We start from the raw sequence: 24,014 nt of genomic DNA, 5'->3' as shown, positions 1-24,014 counted from the left end.
GCCACATCCAGAGCAGTAACACACAGATGCTGCTTTTACTCAATGTAGGTCAGCAGTAAATTAGGATGGCACAACTATTATGCATTAGTGTACAGAACTCTTTCTCTTCATGAAGTTAATATTATTTAATTTTGCCGCATTAATTGTAATACTAATTGAATTAAATTGCTGCCTGCTTGCCTTTTAGGCTTTGCTCTCCTTTTTGTCCACACACACTTTCAAATATGCTCTCCATAGAGGTAAGTGTCCACATCATGCTGGAAAACAGAATCATTTTGTATCTTTATCTGATTCAGAGACCCATTTGTGAGAATATGAACCCTGAAGGGATATTCACTTAGCTCTCATTTTGTCTTTTTTAAAGCCTGACTGTTTAAATAGGAGAAGCTTTCCTAATGCAGCTGCTTTCTCATCTCTCATCTTTATATGGCTCTTTTTCCTCCTAGCTTTGATTTGTACATGTGGAATGTTTTTGATCAGATAACACCCAGTGGATATTTTGCTGTCTTTATTCAGGACATTGGTTTTGTAAGCTGCAAAGCTGATAAACACTTATATGTGCCTTATTTCCTTTTCTGCACAAAGATTCTATTGAGACATCAGCACATCTGGGGCAAACATGTTTTTTAATAATATAGTTGTTGTTATTAATTTTAAATTCAACACTATCATATTTGATGTCTGCATCTTTCAAAAATGCAAAATGATGTCTTGTTGGCAATAATGAATGTGAGTCTAGCAGAGAAGAAGAAAGGAAACCTGCCTTAACATTTCTTTGTTATAAAATTCTTATCTGAAGAAAGGACTCCTTGAGAATATTAAAACTTGACTCTTTGTCTGTTAGCCTTATGAAAAATAAAGCTCTTTTTAAAACTAACATTGCTTTGTTGTCTCCACTGTTATGATGCCTTACACAGCAGTTTTTCCTTGAGAATAAATCCTTGAGACAGAAGGTAAAACAAATGCCATGGACTAGTGACTGGCATATACCAACCAGAGGCATATTCACATGAGAAAATTGCTCAACAAGTATTTAGTCTATCTGAGATATTTTCCAGCTGAGTTGCTGTGCTGCTCTGTTCCCACCACATTCTCTGCGTTGCACAGTGGAAAAGCAGAGGCATTTAACTCTGCACTGGACTGGGAATGCTGGGAGTGCTTCAGATGCTAAATACCAGGTCAGTATTTTTGTTGTTTCAGTTGGCACTGAATAATGGAAACAAACTTAATATCAGTTATTTTCTCTGTATAAAAGAAGCAAATCTGGGAAGGGTTAGCTATATGACTTAAAACCCTCTTTTTACAATAGCTAAAAATTCTCATGAACTAGAGGTATTTATGTATTTGACATAAAATTATGAAAATCTCACAGTACTGTCTTCCTTGTCATTAACATATGGATCTAACATATCTAACTATGTAAAAGTGCAAATGATAGTATATAAGAAAATCATTCAAAAATATCTTGGATTCCAAATAAATAGGAAACTGAAGTATTGTTATGGAGGTCAATTTCTTGAAAATAATTTTTTCAATTAGGTGAGCAGGTAATTTTTTAACATAAATTTATGGTAAAAGTTCTAGTATAGTGCCAGCCATAAGGGTTGTGTCAGTGCAGTGTGAGGCACATGTTATGAAAACAGCAAAAAGTTTATTAGATTAATAAGAACACTAAAAATAAATTACTTATTTCAACAACAAAATTTTAAAATTTGTCAAAGGGTTCACTCTTCAAAGTGCAAAGTAAAACACAAACTAGGAAAAATAAATACATTGTACCTCATGGAGTTAGATAAATTAGTAATGCACCAATCTCAGAAATACAGAAGGAAAATAATTGATAGTTGTACAGTTTTGTTCTTTAATCTTCACACAGAAAATAAGGCTAAAACTCCTAGTTAAGTAACTACAATTAAACAGTATATATGAACTTTCAGAGCTTAATCATCTAATATGCCTATGGAGTTATTTGTTCAGGGGTGAAGTAACCAAACAACTATGCAGCATGCATTTGATAAATTTGAATAAAAATTTGCTCAAAAAAACCACTATTTGCTTGCGAGTTAGGAAATGAGGCTAAACTTTGTTGTGTTAATTATTTAATTATTATTTAATTAAAAGTACCACATGAGGGGAGAACGGTGTGAAGAGAGATTTAGAGGGTCTTTTGAGAAGGTCATGGGTAAGGGAGGATGCATTCAAATAGAAAGGGGGTTATTAGGAGGAAATTCCTCACTGTGAGGTTGAGCTGCTCAAACCCAGGCTGGATGGGGCTCTGGACCACCTGGTCCAGTGGGAAATGTTCCTGCCCATTCCTGCCCAAATGTTCCTGCAGCAGGGTTGGAATTGCATGAGCTTTGAGGTCCCTGCCAACACAGTCACCCTCCTGTTAATCTGTAAATCCTCAGTAATTCTCTGATACAATTGATGGCAAATCTCAGTTTTAGATACTGCCTGCTATTTGGCCTTCTAAGGACAAAAAGTTCATTTAAGACAGATTGAATGGGTGGATATTCACCATACTCAAAGTGGATGAGGCATGGGTTTTTTCTCTATTCTGGGCAGAAAAAGAAAATGTAATATAAAATTGCACAGAAATGCATGTAACAGTGATATTTCAAGTGAGGCAGCAGCGCAGATGTAGAAGGCTGGACTATGGTATTCTATTTTGAAATCTGAAAATAAGTAGAGTAAAAGAGACCTATTTTTTAAATGTTTACTTGCACCACCATCAAAGGAAAAATAAAAATTAGAAAAAAAAAAATCTTTTTTTACATAGGAATCTAGTAAAAGATTTTTCAACAGGAGTCTTATTTTTTTCTCCTAAATCACTGTTAGAGTCTTTAAAAAATATGGAATTTGTAGCAGTGCTGATCACCAGCACACCAGACAGGGTCCCATGAGAAAATTGCTTTATAAACAGTGCATCTCTTTGAATTTTTTTCCTAGATGATTTCCTTTGCTTCGTCTCACTTGGGACTTTACATGAACTTCAGTTTTAAAAATAGAAATTCCCATTTTGGCATTAAAATTAGGGAAATTTGCCCACAGTTACATTTATACCTGTGTCCATTATTTCACCTGGAAGAGAAGGCAGATAACAGTAAAAATTTTTTTTTTAAAAGTCAAATCCCTTAATTAACAATGCCAGAACTTCTCAACTGAAAAGCCAGATTGTGATAAGGATCATGATTTTTCATTAGACCTCAGACTAGGAAAAATTATGAACTTCTGATTATTAATCTTTTGCTAAAACCTGTCAGTATCAACTTAATTAAATTGAGCTTTCTTTTAGTAAAATTTCATGTCAGAATTATACAGACTTAAAATTCTGACATGAAAACTGCTTCTAGGTGATGGTTAATGAGGTGGCTTCATTTGTTTTAATAAGGTACAATGCACAGCTTCATTTATACATGAGAAGAGAAACAGGATGATTTTTGAGCAGGTTTTGGCTCTGTAATCCAAGAAAAATGTACAGACTCTGCTGCTCACCATTAATAGGATGACAAAAAGAGTTGACAGCATTTTTCTGCCCAATATCCTAATCTCATGTGGCTACATTTGAAAAGTGGAAAATCATTGTTATCTCATATAGATCCTTACAATGCACCATATGTATCTCGTGAATGAGCATCAAACTGACCCTGTGGGTGTATGCTGCACATCCTGCCAACCCATTGATTTTGGGGCTAGGCTGAAAACAAAAGGCTGGCTTTGAGAAAGGGCCATGAACTCCCATTTCAGGGTATAATTTTGCACAAGTCAGAATAGAGGAGAGACAAAACTGTCCTCCAGACAATAGCCTTCAGTATGGGGAATGCTAATTATAATGTTGGACAGCTACAGGGTCATGATCTTTCCACTATACTGTAATTATGTACCAGGAAGCACAGCACACAAGAGGTTAACTTATTTGGTTTGCTTTTTATTATGCTCAGGAATTTCATGCATATGCAAGGCATAATTCCATAAGAATTATGTTGTTGGTTATCATTAATGGCTGCTTGTTATGAAGTGCAGTATTCCCACCTTTTAAAATTCAGCAGAATCCTAGACAGGGCTCTCCACTGTTAGGATCTTAGCCAATAAATTACTCAACAGGGTGCACAGAGTGGCTGGAGCAATATAATAGCATCACCCTTGGAAACTGTGGAGCAGTGTTGGTAACCACAGGAGCAAAGGGGCACTTCTTCACAAGGATGTCTTTCACTGGCGCAGACGGTCAACCAAAGGACAAAACAAAATGTTTCAGGCTAGATATAGATTTCAAATTGGGTAGATATTTGGCAAGAAGGAATCATACACATAAAGCTGACTTTGAAAAAATGTCATGTGGAAAAAAAAAAAAAAAAAGAAACATCCGCTGTTACCACAGGAATCTGAATACATTATGTAGAACTTTATTAGCTGGGTCTCATTTCAACAGGAAAAACAAGTTGGAGAGAATCAAACCTCTGGGAACAGAATGATGTTGCTTCTGTGCTGGCTTTTTCTCACTGACCATTTAGTTCTTACTGACTGGATTTCTGAGAGGATTTCCTAGACACAGAATATCTTCCTCAGTAGCTGGCTATTATCAGGTCTTATTGCAATCCTACCTGTTTGAGACATTTCAGGTGATTCTATGTATCAGATGTCACTGGAGCTTTCCAAACTCTTTTGTAGTTAATTCTGTATACTCCATCAGCCTGCCGAGCCATGGGAAAATAGCATTTAATATTTTTTGTTAGGGCCAGTTCTGTGAAGTCAAAAGTGTGATTTTGCTCTGTTACCCTTGTTTTTGGGTGAGCCTCCTATGTAATCCCAAGGAATTTTCTATAAAAGCAAACCAAGATACTTTGCAGGCAGGAAAACATCCTCTCTTGCACAGACCTATTTGGGAATAGATTTTTCCACCAGGGGTTCTTGTGTTGTAAATATCCCTCTTGCAACATGTAAGAGCACGTACACCACTACCTAATGGAAACAAAACCTCACCTGAGGCAAGTGCCCTAGGACAGTTTCTGAAGTCTCCTTACAGTGGGAGCATAAAGCAGAGGCACAAAGACTCACAGCTGGGTGCTTCTGGCTTTCCAGTCTAATGGACCCCTAACTCTTTGCAGCTGGAGTGACAAGAGGTGAGGGCTGTCATCAGAGTGAGTCCAGGACGTGACTTGGTGTTTGTGGATCTTAAAGGTATCTGCACCAGCCTTGCTTCAAAATGCATTACCTGTATATTATCTCTTCTGTACATTTTCAAAGATGTGTAACTTCCTCTCAGCTGCCAGTTCAAAGTCAATCTGCACAACAGCAGAAGCAGTCCTGAATAACCTGCACATACCCTCCATGCACACCATGGACTCCCCCACAGATATGTGCCTATCTTATATTTACATCCTTAATATACCTCGTTATAGTCAAGGGCAACTTCCATACAGTTAAAAATAAAATTGCTGCTATCAAATAAGAAGTGCAGTCACTCCTTAAAAATTGAGAAGATTATCACAGAAAAGCCTTTTCAAAAACTCTCTACTCTGTTATTATCACCCTAAGAAAAGATCTCTTGAAAAATGGGATAATTTTCTGGATGTAAAGGGCAATATAAAAAGATGTTGTTTATGAAAGTTTTAGACTAAACCAGGTTCTCTATTATTAAGCAACAGCTCATGTTGCATGCTAGAGACTCTACATGCTTTTATGACACTTCTACATATTAATTGTCCAATTTTATCAAAGTTGTTAATAATTTACTGATTACAAGCATTGGGATCTGAATAATATTTTCCTTCTCATTAAGTTTTTTTCCAAGGGTTTTTTGACAGTTATATCGTTCATTACTCATCACATACCAAACTGAATATTCGCATAAAAGATCAAATCACTGTTATTTTGTCTTGTCAATATTTTTCCATGTAGATTGTTAACCCATCATTTTTATCACATTTTACAGTAGTTGTTGCATTTATAGCATAACTGTTAGTCCAATTCATTATACAGACTAACATTTTGGAGGAGAATTTGAAAAGAAAACCTCTTTATGAAATCACACATATTAATGTGAATCTGCCTCCCATTTCTTTTCCTTTAATGCTTCCTGATACCCTGAGAGTATTTCCTTACTTTCTAATTTGAATTTTTCTGGTTTTTATTTTCCAGTCATGAAACAGCTTTGAGAAGCCTTACTGCAGACTTCTGCAGTAAGTATGCAGGCCTTAAATCTCTGATTTAAGGATCAGAGAGGAAAGGACTATCATCTTATAACCAAAGTCCAAAATTCACAAGATGGGAAAAATTTGACTCTATTCTCAATGTTTTGGTTTTTTATTTGGAACTCACACTCATTAACAGAGAGCTTCATCAAACTAAGAGAATAACTACTGATAGTCCTTCTAGAATAGAAAGACTTTTTTTTTTTTTTTTTTTTTTTTTTTTCCCTGTATAGGCAGAGAAACAGATATTCAGGGTTTATAGGCTTTGGCTGATGACAAATGTTCATAAAGCAGCGCTATTTCTTTTATATTTTTTCTCCCAAAGCACCTCATTACCCAAAAGCCCCATGTGACCTTGGTATAAACCCACCAGATTTAGTCCATCTCATGCTGCCACATCAGAAATTGTATGAAATATGTGGTTATTACTTGTATCATATTAGGATCTGGAAGTATTAGGATCATTAGAAACAGCAAAAGGCCAAGGAAGTGTTAAGGATCTAAATAGATGGGAGACAAAAAGGAGAGAAAAAGCTTTCAATGGTGGGAAGCAGAGTCAGTGAGAAATGACATTAATTCCCAACTTTAACAATTCCCAGCAATTAATTGGTAAAGTCAAGAATTCATCTTTTCAAGTTCACTGTGTTGGTCCTTTCAAAGAAAAGAACAAATAAGCCTAAATCTCTTGATTTTTCATCCAAAGTATCTATGTGTAAAGCTGATCTAGGATATATTTCAGATAATTCACTTAAATTCACTGGTGTAATAAATAAATTGAGCTATGCTCATGGAGAACATGGAGACTTAAATTCAGCTATAAATAAGATGGGGTGGATTTGGAGAAAAGAAAACCATGAATAATAAAAATCTATGTATATTTAAAATTTTTTTTAGTATTGTGACTGATGTCTGCACAACTTGTGTCCAGCACAAGAGGACACTGGCTTAAGTATTTCACAAAAACTGGTAAAGATGTTTGAGATGATGGTGTAGTTTTACAAAACTCAAGGGAAGCACTGGATATCTGTAATTTGGAAGCATGCCAATAAAGTGAACTTAGATGAATGAAGCCTCACTTTTAAAAATAAAGATTTATCCAGTTACAAGAATTGAATGGCCACTTGCTCTTAGTCTGCTCCTGCCATGGAAATCAACTGGATTTTGCCCTGTCATATTGAACAAAACAGAAGTGATCCCTGAGACTTCATATTGAAATATAGCAATTACCTATAGAAACTGAATAATTTCCCTCAGAGGGAAAGTAAAAAACAAACTTAGTGGAAAGGAAATATTTTTTTCAGAAACCTGTTAATGATAATTAGGAATTCATTGCCACCTCAAATAAATTATGATGATGACCATGAAGTTCCCTAGGGTGAAACATTATTAGAGCCCCTCTCCTGTGAAGAGGTTGTTCAGCTGGGAGAAGGGAGGGCTCAAGAGAGACCCTGGAATACTTTCAAGGGCCTAAAGGGGCTACAAGAGAGCTGGAGAGCAAATTTTGTCTGGAGTGATAAGACAAGGGGAAATGGCTTCATGCTAAAAAATGATACGTTTATGTCAGCTATTAGAGAGAAATTCTTTATTGTGAGTGAGCAGGGAAGTTGGAAATAAGGTGATCTTTAATGCCCCTTCCAACCCAAATAATTCTGTGATTTTTCAATAAGCAGGAGACCTAAACCCTTGCCAAATGAAGAAAACTCTTCTTTCTGAGCCATACAAAGGTGCAAAAGAGGTTTTTCACCTGTAAAGGATCCTCATTCAGAAAGACATAATTCTCTAATATTAACAAGCTGTAACTTGTGCATGTGAGTTTCATTGGCATGTTCCAGTCAAGCTGTCATTTGTCTCAGCAAAATGTTGTTTGGTTCAAATAACACTAATGAAACAACTTCAAAGATTTTTTTTTTTAAGAAGTGAAATTCTTGTTCAGCACCTGCACACCTTTTCTGTTTCTCAGGAAAGGCCACAGGCTGGCCTTTCCTGAGAAACAGAAAGCAAGTAAGAAACATAAGCAAGTAAGCCCTCAGAAATAATTTCAGGGTTGAATTTACAAAGGAGATGTTTATTGCAAAATCCTGCCTTTGGTCTGAGGTTGTACAAGCAGTTAGGCTGGCATATGCTTGACACTTCTGAGCCCTCCAGTTGCTCCTTGGCCCTAAGCAGCAAGCACAAGGGCAGTGCTGGGAGGGGTGGTGGAAGCAGCACTTCTGCAGGTCATTTCAGTTCCAAAGTGAGAGCTATATGCAAACAGGGTCATTTCTGACTATGTGTGTGGGGCTGCTGAGCTCTGAGCAGTCCTTTCTGTGGAGACTGTGCCAGCCCCAAGTGGGCTACTGCAAGCCTTTGGTGTATTGGCCAACCCCACATTCCTGTGATAAGACATATTTTCTGGATAAATAAAAAATAGATACATCTGTGCTGCTGTGGAACAGGACCTCCTCCCCATCTCAGGTGTGACAGCAACTGTTGCTGTCATGAATTCAATGATTTAGGGTAGTTGCTGGTCCCTGCAGTGCCACCACTGAGCAGCATGGCAGTGTCACCAGACAATTCCCTGAAAATATGATTCACCAGCTATACCAGCTGCATGACTAAAGAATTTTTCTTTGATTATGCCCATGTCTCCCCAGGCCAGATATCAGGACACCCATAAGATGATAAGGAAGACAACATCAACCTCTTAGTCTTAGTCTGAAGCTAAAACAGAAGGGAGATATCATTTTACTAATTATTATGATTTTAGCTTATAAGGTATTATGACTTGTAACTTTCAGAAGCTTCAACACTGTCCTGCTGATCTTTACTGTTGCTTCAGTTTAAAATATAGGTGTCTGCTAGGGAAAGCAAGGCCCTTCCTTGAAATGGAAAAAGGAAATCCATTCCCTCTGAATTTGTAAAAAATTCCACAGGCAACAAGGAAAAGAAAAACCAGCCCCCAACAACTGTGCAAGGCAGTCCTGTCTGCCCCGTGCAAAGCTCACAAAAATTATTTACTGTCTTTCTAAGGGTCTAAAAAACCAAAGTGCTGCTCTCCTGATGCCACACTCTACCCTTCTGGACACAACTACTCCAGGCTGAGGAGCAGCATTCTGGAGATCAGCATGCCAGATGGATTCAGGGCTCAGTTTTGGTGGGGTATTTCACTGCTGCTGGGCTGAGGTTTGGCAATATGTGGGGGCACCATTTCCTGATGGCATTTCCAGCATCCATAAAGTTGTGTTTCACACGTGCTGCTATCTGCATATACAGAATCCAACATTTTTCTTTACTTCTCCATGGAAAGATGTGGAACAGCCCTCCAAAATTCAGGCTCTAAATACATTCTATCAGAGCTGGATTTGTTCTTGTTGGGACAAGAGCTCTACCCCAACCCAGTGCAGATTTGCAAGCAGCTATCTCTGCTACACTGCTACACTCACTGTGCTCTGGAACAGCTTCCCAGTTTATTTCCCTGTGGGTGTACTAACAGGGTCCCCTCAGTTCCCTCCCAGTCTCCTGCACCTTCTGGTGACAGTTTTATACAGGAACTGCCTCTGTGTTTGATCTCCCAGCAGTCGAAGAATATAGATATTTGAACTGGTTATGTAAAAAAAAATAAAAATCTGAAAAGGAAGATTTTCTTCTGAATTATTCTCCTACCAGCCCCTGGTGAGAATTCAGTTTCTTCCATGCCCACTTCTGATTTTCGCTCCTGCAGTTGTACATGTTCAGCAGTCCCCAGGCAACAGCTTCAGAAAGGGAATTCCTGGCTCTGGTGTTGCCTTTGAGGCACAGAAAACCTTTGCAATGTTTCCTTCTTTGCCAGCCACAAACGGGATGCTTGCAAGTCCAGCCTGGATCTGGGGTTTAACTCACTGAGGCTGGCACTCAGTATTCCATGATGATGCAGAAGTAGTGTCTTGGGGTTCTGCTAGGTCAGGACAAATAAGTTAGTGCCTTGTGCATATCCCTACAAACCTTGCAGGTTGTGTTAATGATCAGACAGTAATGAAAGGCACTGTCACTGCTCTGGTTTGGAGTTTGCTGAGAGGAAAATTAAAAACTCCGCAGGGTTAGACTGAGAGGAAAGCAAGGGAATATTTTGTACATAGGATGTCTGCGAAGAAAGAAACTTTGTAAATATGATACTGAGGGAATAAAGCAATTCATATTACAATAAATTTATTTTACAGAGCTGTTTGTGCATATTCTATCGCCCCTCTGCCAATATTGCCTCATTCAAGTCAGCCAGTTAGCTTATGAAATGTGAGCTCTGAAAGCCCAAACCTGTTAAAACTGCATCCCATTGCCAAACAAAGCAAAAACCTTTCCACTTTGGAATGAGCAGCTTTCTGTGATCAACTAAATCTGTTTTCTGATGAAAATTAATGTAGGATTCAGATCAATTCAGAAGTGTGTGTGTGAAAGGGAAAGAAAGTAGGAGACTGAAAATGACAATGGGTAACCTTCCATTTCCATATCTGCACATTAGAGTCAATAAAAAAAATAGCTTGTAGTATTTCCAGCAGAAATGGAAAGCTGTGACTGTACAGTCTACAGTGAGCTGGAATCATAAAAACCAAATGGAATATCCTGTAGATTTTCTGCAGATCTGTTCTGTGCACACTTTCAAATTAACAAAGGCAATGAATCCCTGTTGCTGTCACAAAAATCTCTGTGTGCTGTACTAATGTGATGCTAATGAAAAGTATCATAAAGAGCAGAAGTTCAGTTTACATGAACTTCAGTACACAGATCTGGCTGTTCACCTGTATCATTTTACTGGGACATTTTTTCTCATTGATTTTTAAAGAGAAGCAGGTGTGGGGAGGTAGTGGCTAATTCATGCTGCAAAAACAAAAAAGTTGTGTGGTTTGCTGTTTCTGTGATCTCTCTTCCCCACCCTCTGAGCTCTGCCATAGATTGGCAGAGATTCAGCTCCTATCTGAGACAGCTAACATAGGTCCTGTAGTAAAGAGATGATTAAGTAAGGTGAGAAGGCAAAAAAGCAGGGACACTACCCTCCTGTGGAGCCCCATTACTGAACTGCTCCCAGGAACTCCATTAACCCGGGAAGAAAAGAGCAAAAAAGTGATGGCAGGCTGCTAAATGCTGAGTACATGGCCAGAAAGCATTACCTGCAAGAGTGTCCAAGTAGCTCATTGCTACATTACGTTCTGCCCATGAGGTTCATCTTTTCCTGCTGTTTCTCAGGTACACTGGGAGAAAAACATTCTGCTAGTAGTTGGGGGGATGATTAACTTTGTTTCAGATCATGGCATGCTTCCTCCTGTTTCATCCAGAGTTGTATGTTGGCACCCTGATAGGGAATAGAGGCTTAAGTAAGCACAAATGCAGACTGTGCTTATCGTGTTCTTGTCATAAACTGATATGGTCCAAATGTATATCAGAAGTACAGAATGCAGAACTTCCTTTTATATCCGATATATAAAAAGAAATGGCTCTTTTCTGACATTTTTTCTTGTCCTGGGGCAGATGGGAGATTGACATCCCATTAACCTGAGATTATTAAAACATGACCTGCAATCCCAATAGAGTCCTTTATTCATCTATCTTTTTTTTTTTTTTTTTTTTTTTTTTTTTAGCAGACATTGGTTTCCAGAACCTCGTCTGAGGAACAGTGAGGAAAGCTGCAGAGGCTGCCATGCTCTGAGCAAACAGGTCAGACATCTCTTTTCATGATCATACTTGGACCTTGTGGCTTAGGCTTTCCACACTGCTTGCTCTGGACCTCATCTTGCAAGTTTCCCAAAGAGTTTGCAAGGTCTATAGCAGTGGTTGTTTTGAAACTCATGTCTTATTCCTGTGAGTGGGAAAGGTGGCTGCAACCCCACTCTGCAGCTGGTCCTTCTGTCTACAGAACCAGCTGCAATTCTGTCACCATGAGTACCTATATACTACACCTCTCCTTTCTCTTGTCCAGCATTTTCTTTTTCCTGAGAACATATTTCATGTTCTCACACCCACACTGGCAATGCTAGTAATGATGAAGGGACACTGCCTTTCCTATTTCAGAAGCTTTCACATTGCACAGACATTTAAAAGTCCTGAAAGTATTAAAGTTATATGCAAGGGAAATTCTAGAAACATTATTAGTGCCTGTCATTTTAAAGATAAAAGCATTTCCTCAGTCTCCTTGTGATCTGATGGATTAACTGGCATATAAAATTAGTACCTTTCACTCTTTGAAACCAAGTAACATCTTACTGACCTGATTCTCCCCAGATGAACATACAGCCCCATGAAGGTGTGAATACTTTGCAGGGGCCTGATTCTGCCTTGGTGGCTCTTGGGACCCCTTGCATATATGGAGAGAAAAACAAAAAAAAGGCTCTTGAGGATAATGTCTACATTTTCAGTGTGATATAGGGAAAATGCTAATTGTCAGTCTCTAACCTTATGTGTTCACATAACTTGTATTAGATATGATATGGTGTCTTAACAGTGTTTCCCTTTTTCATTCTGGGATGTTTATTGTAAGCATTAAGTATATCTGAATGCCCTTGTCTAATTATAGGTGAGATACCTAGTATCACTAAAATTATTACCACAAGGAAACCATTATTAATACACAATATCACTGTGCCAGATTAGATTATATTTGTTTTCAACCCATATTTTCTGTGGCTTTCATAGTAAAATTGCCTTTAACTGTAAAAATCTGACATTTGTTCTTCTCAAACCAGCAAAATAAACTGCTGAATAAAATCCACACGCTCATTTCAGAACAATAACATGTAGGAAATACTATGCCTTTTTACCAACTAAATGCATCTTTCTTCCTTTCTTTTTTTTTTTTTTTTTTTTTTTTCCATTACAGACTCTCAAGCAGAGTTTCAATGTAAAGCTCTAAACTTGGCATCTGCAGTTTTCAATGAAGATCACATGCTTTTGGATTCTTGGAAAAAATGGTTAAGCAGCTCATTACATACACAGCATATATTATTTTTCCATGCTGCTTCATCCAGCTCAATCCTATGGGACACAAAGGCTGCCTGAGAAATGGGCAATGCTGTTGATTCCCAATGAAACCATTATAAGCAGGAAAATTCTAAGCCCTCAGGGATGTGGAAACTCAAACCTTACATCCCTTCCCACCTTTACAACGGCTGCACAGCTCTAAACCTCTCGTCCCTGTGAAAGCTTGGGCTTCTCTTCAGCTGAAGACACAGAAATCTGCTTAGACTGCCTTTAATAATACAGAGTATGGTCTTAACTCAGTGCTTCCAAAGCTATTTTTTCCTAGCTCCTTCTTCCCTCGTAAATTCTGTCCCTTGCTTTAATTGGCTCAGCCCAAACCCACAATAAGTTGGTTATCCTGCTTCCATACTGGGAGCCAGCTCGTGTCCTCCCCTCACTGCTGTCCTGAGCTGGTTTTGCAGCCCCCTTCACTCCCACTGGGGTGGGGACAAGCTCTACAGCGTGGGAATAGCTGCCATAATTAAACTGTTTAAAACTGACGAGCCTGAGAGGTTTGATTTATGGGGAAAAACCATAAACTAAATATAGCTTCTCTAAACAATGAGCAAGATAGGATTAATCGTTTTGCAGGCATAAATGACATGCACGTTCACCAGAACAAAGAAAATTATTAAAAAAAAAGGATTTGGAATAAGAAGTGAGTAAGTGAAACTAAGCTGGGAAAACCCCTTTGACTGTAGCCCATGATGATCTTTTTGGATGACCCTGGGCAAGAAATACTCATCCCTTCCTTTGCTCGCACTCTGACCCCGACCTTCCCTTTTTTCCACATTTTTCTGCATTTCTTAATGCCTCAAGCTCCCCTCCTTCTCACTCCGTTGTCCCTCCCCTCCTCTGCACGTTGCCTTTGGCTCAGCCAAGGTGAGGATGCTCCAGCTGGATGGTACAGGCAGGGGCTGGGGAGCCACCTGTGCCTGCCTCCCGCACTCTGACTCTGGAGTGTCTCTTCAGGCTCTCTCATGAGCTGGCAGCTGTCCTGGTGCTGGCTTCTTCATGGTCATTATGGGATGACAAATACACAGTGCTCTCTTGGTAGATCTAAAAGGCTGGAGATTTCTTGAGGCAGGTGTTGTGAAGCCTAGTTTTACCAGTATTAAATGCCAGGGTTTTTTTTTTTTTTTGTTTCCTTTATGAGCAATAAATTGCATTGTTTTAATACAGGAAGTCTACGCTAAAAAGCTGTGTAAAACCATTATATTGTAGCCAGCACTCCAGGCTTTTCTAATTAGGTCATTTGGAAAAAAGATGACCTTTTACTTTCTGTGCTGCTTTTCTAGGGTCACATGTTTCTAATTATCATTTGTACTTCACTTTGCTAAAGCTGTTGACAAGCTGTTACTCTGTGTGTGTGTATGTGCATGGGTGTGTCTGTGTGTGTGTCTCTGTCTGTCTGTCTGTGTTTTGGTTTGTGTGTGAGAGAGAAAAAGAGGGCCAGAAAGAGGAATGGAACACATGCTATGTAGGGTTGCTGTCTGCAAGAGTCCAGCAGCATTAAAGGACACATGCACTAATTTTAAACTGAGAGCGGCTGGATCTACGGGATGAAAAAACCCAAATGAGTTTTCCAGTGTTTGTGTCCTTTTCAGCCAGCTTCCCTTCAATTTGTCCAAAGACCCTTCATGAATATTTGTGCTATCTCAGGCTGAACATCATCTTAAACAGACCATGAGCAAACAGTGAGCAGTTCTTTGCCTTCCTTACAAATGCAAGTTGGAAAGTGAATGAAGAGGTCACTCTATGACTGGGGTTAATACTGAATGTTAAAGAAAATTAAAAATGTTTTTTTTTTTTTTGTGGAAGTAGACAATATGTGCAATGAGTACTGCACTAGAACTGTACTTCTGATTTCATCAATTGGTTCTACTCGAAAATAAAAGCTGTGGCTACTTTGGACAATAGACCCATGCATGATCTGTGGAACGAGGCCACTAGCTTATCTAAAAGAGAATGTTTTCACTGCATCTGCCTCGCCTGGGTGTTCAATCCTTAATTAGCAGCTGGTCTGCTAATGCTTCCCTGTGTAAACTCTGGTAGGTAGCTGCAAATTTGAAGTGAGCTATTAATAGTTTAAAAGACCTTCTGACTTAGTGTAGTGATTCATTGGGCACTCATGGTTATTTCATTTGTACAGTAACTGGAAAATGAAAACAAGGTCCTTGAAACCTAACACAGGTTTGTACTCGTTGTTCCAGGAGTGAATTTCATGTTATGATTTCTTATTGGAAAAATCTGTTTACAAAGACAGGAAAGAGGAAAGAGCTCATGTCTTTTATCACCACTTAATGAAAATTAAGCATTCATTTAATTTCATGTGAAAGGGAGAGAGCATATATTATTTTAGGAAGGTTCATGAGGCAATTCACAATGAAAATGCAAGTTTATCAATTTTCATTTAGAATGTATTTAATGGGTTAAAAATAGGGTGTGCAGCAAGAACAGAGGCAAGTGACTGTTATAGTGAATGGCCCTGATTCAGAAAAGCATTGAACAGGTGCTGGATGTTAAACTTGATTTTTGGGATGTCACTTTTGAAACAAAGTACCAATATATCACAGGCTTCCCAACAGCAATCTGAGATGTTGCTATGACAGTTTTCCAGGATTCTTTACTTCTTGGCTATCTGTAGGTGGATTCCAGGAAGAGGCACAAACCAGCATTTATAGAAAACCGAGATACCTAAAAATCGGTGTTAAAGTGGAGCTGGCATTTGTTTTTTATATGTGTGATTATATCTGTGTACACACACAGAGGAACAGACACAAGTAAGTGTGAATCATTAACTTTCACTTGAATTTGGTGTCTCCTGGTGCAAGACCTATCATCAGTGGGTCTAGGAAGGTATTTCATGCGTGGCATGAGCACCTAGCACAGGTGTGCAAATGCTGTGGCACTTACCTTGTGGTCATCACTTACAGACCTTTCCCTGCTGCACTCCTGTGCAACATCTGCAGTCCTTGTGCTCGGCTGTTTGGGCAAACACCTTGATTTCAAAATTGAAAAGAGCAGACAGACCTCTTTTCTTGAAAAGTTTGTACTTAATACAATGGCAGAACCAAGCTGAAATCCAACCAACCAAATCACAAACACAAAAAATTTGGTCTGGAAAACACTATTCAAAATTGCTTCAAAAGTAAGCCTAGTTATAGATCTCCAGCCGGGAGCAATTAATTTCATTTTACTAAGTAAAATAAAATCTTTAAACAAATCACACATAATTTGTTTGTTTATTTATTTTTGAGATTAACAGAAAGATTTTGTTGCTGATCAAGGAGTTTTGGATGAGGGTTTTGGGGACTTCTGTTATGAAAAAATTTGCACACTGCTGCTGTGGTCCACCTATGCTGTGTGTCAGACTGCACAGCTGGGATGTGCAAGCAGCTCAGTACAAATCTCCATGGGAATGTTTCTGAGGTAACTGAACTTCACCACGGCCACCTGCATGCTTAAGAGGAATTACACATTCAAACATTTCACTCAGTGTTGTGGTTACTCACATAAGGTCCCATTCAGACCCAAATAGTGCCAAGTGAATTTAGAGCCATCACTCTGCAATTATAAGAGTAAATCCTTGGTGGACAATTCTCTATATAACCAGCCTTAATAATAACCCAAGTTATTCTGGTGATTGTCTAGGTTTGTAGCAGCTTATATCTTCATGCCCAAGCCAGGTGTGTGTGCCTTGCATGGCTGTGTTATCCCACACAGCTCCTGCAATCCCTCCCCACACCAGCTCAGCAGCAGCTTGTTACCACTCCTGTCATCTCAAGATATGTATGACTCACAATTAAACAATTATTTTTATAACCTGAAAGTGTGAGCAATACTTCTGGTCTCTGCTTTAATTCCTGGGTCAGAGCCTTTCTGTCAAAGATACTTGTATGATGCATTGCCTTGAGGAAATATAGTAAGTAATAAGATGTTCCTGAGTTTATATCTAGGTTTGCTGAATATCTTCCTAGTCCTCTCTACCCTGTTTCCTACAGGAAAGCAGCAACTCTCACCCATAAGAGAGACCATAAGATTAAAAAAAACTCCAGAAATTCTGGAAAGCAATGGTTAAACTGACCTACATACTGGCAATTTTGCTGACCACATTATTTAAAAGGCTAAAAGGCTCCAGATGTCAAATCCATATATGTATCAGTAAAAATGATCATGATAATCACAGCTTATAAAATAGAGCTGAAATGCTTCATTAGGTACTGACAGCTTCTAAACCATGTTGTCACTTTCTGAAAATGTGTCACAGTGGCATTTATTATTTTTTTCCCTAGATATGGAGAGAAAGATAGAGAGAATTGCACTGTGAAGTGTGGATGAGCTGAAAGCAAATCAAAGAGGTCTCTTTTTGAGCCAATGGTGAGATCATCAGTCCCTTTCAGCAAAGCAGGACAATGTATTAAATAAAAGTGCTCTTAACCTGTTGGACACTTGAATCCCTTGGGTTTCTTGTAGTTATTCTATTGAAAAGAAGGCTTAAGAAGTACAGATTTCAACAGCTTTTCAAATTCTGTGTCTCCAAGTAAGGAAAAGTAAAATTTAAAGGTAAAGTGAATTCACTGCTACATTCATATTACAGTAATTTCCATTAGAAATTGTTTCCTTTTAAAAACTGTTGGTTTGCCTTTAAAATTTTATTAAATTTTTTTTTCTGAAGAATTTTTTTTTCTCCAATATGGTTTACCTGTTAGTTTTTAAGATATAGAATAATCTGCATTTCTTCCAATAAAGATGTATTCCATCTTCACAGGGGTAATTCTTAGAAAGAGAAGAACATTTCACTCACAAAAAAAGGATATGCTTGTGGGAAGAATATGTCCTTGTGTGGTCAAAATAAATTATATGCACCTAAGAACACCATTCAAAATGTCTTTTAAGTGATATTTTAGTATTGACCAGAGCTACTTCTGCATAGCTTAATAATGCTTAATGGTAATGCCTTAAAATTAGATTCCCAGGCTGAGTCTATAGATATGCAGTACACAATAAAATCCACCAAGCTGACCTCTGAAGTCCCTCCAGCAGGGAAATTCCCAGCAGGATCAACTTTTCAAGTGAGTGCAAAAGCCTGATGAAAGTGGTGTATGTAACAATTTTACATCTATTACATCTAGCCACCAAAATAACTCACAAAATAACTGTAATATGGAGAAATCACATGTCTGCTCTGCATTGCACCCCTTTTATTGTTTCACAAGGATTAATAAGGGTTCCTCCTTCTTCTTTCTCTTCATGCACTTTGCAGTCACCATGGCATTACTCTGCCATGGGAAGCAAGCGAAGAATGAGATACAGAAGTTACACATTGGCATACATATAATATTCCTCATCCAGAGACGATGGCAGGGAGACTTCAGCTATGTTTGCACCAGAAATAATTAGACTAGGCCCAGTGCTACTAGCAGTAAGGATGAGAATAAAATTAATTACCTGTTATGTGGTCAGGGGTCATGTAAGAGCCAGATGAGATCATCTTATATTTTAAGCTATTAAATAAAAAAGAGGATAAGATTTACTTATTAAGTTCATTTCCTAATCATTCTTATAAGTTTTTAATGAGTGAAAAACTGACTCTGGATACAAATTTATGATTTCCCAAAATAACAATTTGATTGGTTTGAGTGATGTGTTGCATCAAGTAATCACAGCTAATTTTGCTTCTGAAGCAAAATTGCCAGTCTATCACATCTTCCATGTGCACAGCTATATTTCCAATGCTGTGTCCCTGTTCTTTGTCTAGTGCAACCCTCAGAGCCCAGAAAGAGTTTCTTCTCCAATCTTTCTTCCTGTGCTCTGCATGGACTACCTCACCTGTCTGCCCATTTGGCTATTTTCTTCTCTTTATCTGAGCTTCCTTGTGCTATAACCAGTGACTTCCAGACACATTGAAGCCTCAGTTTGTTAGCTGGATGGGAAAGTGGAGATGATTAAATGGAGAGCAGCAACAGGTGATGACTGTTGGGATGACTTTTTTCCTCACCACCACCTCTATTAAATAACTAAAAAAGATCAAGACACTGTCCCAGCCACTTTCTTGATGGCATGGATGATAGAGAAGGGGAGAGGACAGATGGACTGCCCCTGCCTGAGTGAGGCTAATCTAACAAAGGGAGCTCATCTGCTTTACTGCACTTCCTTATGTAACCACATCTTTAGCAAAAAAAAAAAAAATAATAATAGCATCAACATCCTTCTAATCTAGTACCTGGAAGTACTGAAGGCACAGTTTTCTTCTTTTGATGCCAAACCCAGACCTGTAAACCACTATTACACACCTAAATAAATATGGTTTGCTTTGTCAGGAACAGCCTTAAGAGGGGAAGGTGTGTAGCATTTCAGACCAGGTACTTGCATCAAATTCTCCTGTGCAAAGGATTCCCTCTCAATCACCCTGAGTCTTTCTGTGTGTGCACGTGTGGATGAAGGCTGTGCTTAACAGGGAGACAGAGATGAAAGGGTGGCAGCAGTGCTGTTGGGAGGAGGAATGAACCTTTCACAAAGGAAAAGTGAAGTCATAAACCACTCTGCAACAATGGCAGAGGGCTGGCTGAGACATGTGGATGGTGTTGGCTGACTCTCAGCACAAAGCCGGGCGACTGCTAACCAGATGTGCTCAGCTGTGTGCGTGCTGCCCCTGCTCTGTGCACAGCCTGTCCCTATCCCAGCTGCATGGCTTGCAGTGGGCTGTGAGAAGCAGAGGGGAAGGCCAGAGCACAGCTGACATTTTTCCATGTTACTGTTTGTTTTATATCCTCCCACTCCTCATTTTCCTCGTCCTACACCCTGGTGCTGCATACTGATGAGAAAATACTTGGTTCAGACCCAGGCAGTTATTTTTGGTTATTAAGGTTGGTGCTGGCTGCCCAGCCTACACTTTCTGGCTTGCCAGAGTTGCACAGGGCTCTTGGTTTTGCATTGTCAACGTTTAGAGGTACATTCAAAAAATTTTCTGAAAAGAAAGATACATGTGTGCCTGTGTCTAGGTACAGACAAATGCATACACAAAACCTTCCATCCTGTGCATAGAATTAAGTAAAAAAACCTGCCTCTTGCCAGGTTTCACAGATATCCTCTCCTTTCCAGGTCCCATGAAAAACATGTGCAAAAGAAAGGAAAATAGCAAAGGAAGGTGTTGGATGATTAATTAAGAGACCAAGCTGTTAGGAGAAGAGTGTGCAACAGGAGGGGCATAGGGATAAATGGTATTACAGGAGGATATATGTGTTTTGTTCCACTTGGAAAGTGAATCACAGAATCAATTAGATTGATTGGAAAAGAACTCTGTGATCAAGTCCCACCTGTGACCAACCACCATAGTGTTAACCAGACCTCAGCCCTGAGTGCCATGCCCATCTTTTCTTAAACACTTCCATTGATGGTGACTCCTCTGCTTCCCTGAGTAGTCCATCCCAATGTCTAATCACCCTTTCTGTGAAGAATTTCTTCCTGATGTCCAACTTAAAATTCCCCACACCTTCTGTGAGGTATTCTGTAAATGAATACCAAAAAAAATAAGGGAAATAACCTGGGATGAAATTAGCTTAACATGAGCTTTCTCCTAATTGTTTCTAGATAACAAAATTTCAAGAAAACTCCAGTTAGTAAATAGGGCACTCAACTTTCCTGCTGGACAACATGCTCAAGTTCCTTTCCTGTAACCAAAAGTAAACAATTTCCCAGGCACAGATCTGCTCAACCAATCTTGGCATTCCTTAGGTGAGGTCTGACTGAGACACTCTCCCTACTGCCAGCACAGCAGGACTCATGCTCCAGATGAGATTCAGGCTGAGCTTTTAGCTAATGCTCATCCCTGTTCTGCTCTGGTGGGGGGAGAAGGGTGAGCAGCAGGTAAATCATATTGACACACCATTTGGCCATGGTACTTTGGTCCTTCTTCCTCTCCAGATATTTGCTGTAGGGGTTGGTTGGATAAGAACAATGAGACAAGTAGCACAGAAGAGAGAGCTGTGACATCTTGTGATATTTTGCAGTTATTCCATTTACCAGTCTTCTGGACCTCGAGATGATATCAAGATAATTTCCTTGAAAAACAACCAACCAAAAAAAAAAACCAAAAAACCGAAACTGGATCAAAAGCAACCAGATTGTTAGGTCCTGCAGTTTTATCAGATTTGATTACTGCACCCACCCTGGGCTTGGAGGCAGAGCATGCAGTTGTGTTAGGAAGCTAACAAAGGCTGGTAGTGAGCTCAAGCAAAAAAATATGTGCTAACCTCTTGCTGTAACTCCTGCTGTGATTTGTTTTAGGCAAGCTGTCCCAGGAAAATCTTGTTGAGAGCTCATTGTAATTGCCAACTGCCTTCTACAGTCAAAGAACAACTGTGTGTTACTCCTAAAATTGCAAGCCTGGATGCTGGCAGGAGCACTGCCTTTTAGATATCTTGCTTTAGGAAGTCCTGTGGTGGTCGAGACGCTCGTGCTGGTGTTTTCTGTGCCCCCCAGACAAGAAGCATGCCAGAGATGCCTGTGTTGGCAGCTGAGCATTAAGATTATCGTGGTTTAGGAGTCTTGCTGGTCTCCTTTCAAAATTTTCTGTGCTACATAGCCAAGGATCCTCTGCACTGGGGTGTGTCAGTCACTTCATATCACAGTGCACGAAGCAAAAGGCATCTCCATTTGGCCAGGAGCTATAATGTATGACAGCTGTGACAGCAGCTGAGGCTCTGTCCTCCTGGCTGTGGGAAAAGGGCCTGAAAAAAGGTCATCAGATTTATATGGATGTGTCGCTGTGATGCTCATCCCTTCATGTAGCAGATGAGGTTTTTTTTTTTTTTCTCTCAACATTTTGCAGTCAGAATTTGACTTCTCACTCTGCAGAAATTCTGCTCTGATGGTCAGTGTTCCATGAGAGTTGTAGGAAGGAGAGCAATTAGCTCCTTGGAAATGACCACAGCCATCCAGAAAGTCTGGGTCTAAGCTGGGAATGCACATATGGAGGATGGGGCCAGTGCAATGGATGCTTAGAGGTCTCCAAAGTACAAGATTCTGGAGTGGATATCTCTGCCTGCAAGGAAATTCCATATTTTCCCCATTTGTCTCCAACCTGTAACAGTCTCTGACTGCCCAGAGCAATCCTGAAAACACCCTCATGCCTGTAAACACCAGCAGACTAAGTACACTAAATCATGGTTATTTTTGGTAAGCTAAAGGAAAAATAGCAGCTTGCACTGAGAAAGCCTAGGAGTCTGCCAAGGCCATGATGTAAAGCTTTCCATGGGAATGCTGTGGCTGAATAAGTAAAAGCATGTCTGAGTCAGGATCTGCTGTAAGACCTTGCCTTCTGAAATTCAATCCCTCTTCTCTCTCAGAGAGGTAACATTTCATGCTGTTTAACCCTTTGTTCTCAGCAGAGGAATGAACATTATAGCTGCATAGTTCAAAAACTTCATTTAATTTAGGAGGAAATGCTTTGTTTATTATTCAACATTTTTCTGCTAACAGCTAAGCCAGACTCTACTAACAAACCAGAAATTCCCAAAGGAGAAATAATGAAAACCACTGTTATATTGCTGGTCTTTTTATTTTTAAATCACATAATTGTATTCTCACACAACAGTCATATTCATATAGATGCTAGCTCAGAAAATGCAACAACTTTCAGAAATAGATTTCTGTATTTCCCCTTGAAGTTTTCCTTTGTATCCATCCCCTTTCAACTAGGCTTGTGGTTGATTTTCTTCTGTAAGATGTACATAGGGCTGTTAACAGGGCTACCTCTTAAAACAGGAATTCAGCAGCAAAGAACTTTTCCACATTACTGGAACAGAAATTATTTCCCTGGCCTCCTCCCTAATATTTCAGCAATAAGGGTGGTAACAGGAACCTACCTGATTCTGGAACTTTTGGAAGTTTTAGGGAACCAAAACAATATGCAAAATACAAAATCTCTTTCCTTGGTGAAAGTAGGTGATTTCCTTAGTGGTTTGCAGATTCCTAGTATCTATCTGGGAGAAGGTTTATTAATGGAGAGAATGGTTAGTATTAATAAACTGTCAGGATTACACAGTTGGTCTGTTTAAGGAACATCCAACTCTCTCAGTGGACATCACAATACTGAGAAAAAATGCACAAGAATATCATCTTCTCTGCAAATAAAGAGAGATTTGGGGCTAATGCTAAAAAACCTCAGCTTGTAAATTTTATGTATCTGAGCAACTCATCTGACCACATGCAATGTGCTTAACTCACCACATAAATGGCAACAAAACAGGTTTTTTTTGTAACAGTGATCTAGACAGGCTTCTTGATCCCAGTCCTAGGTGCTGATGGCCTAGGAACTAATTCATAATGTATTCAAAAAATTATGAAATTCAAATATTAAGACTTGCAGAAAATTAGGAAGCCAGTCAAAGCCTTTTCAGTCCTGAAGCAGAAAACCCATATCTAAGCTGTCTACACCAACTTCTGAGATGTTGAAATGTAAACTTCTATACAGTCTTGTACTCCTGCATTGCAGGTTAGAAGAAAATTGACTGTCCTGTATGCCCAAATAGAGACATGGACATGTGCAGGTATGAAAATGTTTTTCAGTCTTTGTCTGTAGAATGGTGTTTTTTTAGAGCAGCTGATTAAAGATTGCAAATTCCATTGATACACCACTGAAAATTACTGCTGTCATTTCAGAACAGCTGTGGTTACTTAGTTAGCTACATATGCAAAATTTTCTAGGCCAGTAGGAAAGTCTTTGGAACTCTAGGTCCTTTCAGGTGTTTCATACCAGCTGTTTGGGAGACCTCAATGCTTCAAGTGGTGGTTCTAGTTTGGAAGAAACTAGATAATGACAATAATTTAAAATACCTCAAAACATTAAGGTACCTT

At 39.1% G+C, this 24,014-nt stretch overlaps 1 long non-coding RNA gene across 1 annotated transcript; it reads left to right on the top strand.

The window, feature by feature from the left end:
- Positions 1–1,108: 1,108 nt before the first annotated feature.
- Positions 1,109–13,654, top strand: LOC130265183 (uncharacterized). The gene is made up of 3 exons (XR_008842562.1): positions 1,109–1,178; positions 11,780–11,855; positions 13,015–13,654. It is a non-coding gene; the product is annotated as an uncharacterized LOC130265183 (long non-coding RNA).
- Positions 13,655–24,014: the final 10,360 nt, after the last annotated feature.

Source organism: Oenanthe melanoleuca, chromosome Z, assembly GCF_029582105.1.
Source record: "Oenanthe melanoleuca isolate GR-GAL-2019-014 chromosome Z, OMel1.0, whole genome shotgun sequence".
Classification (NCBI taxonomy): Eukaryota; Metazoa; Chordata; class Aves; order Passeriformes; family Muscicapidae; genus Oenanthe; species Oenanthe melanoleuca.
This window is presented reverse-complemented; position numbering and strand designations above follow the sequence as displayed.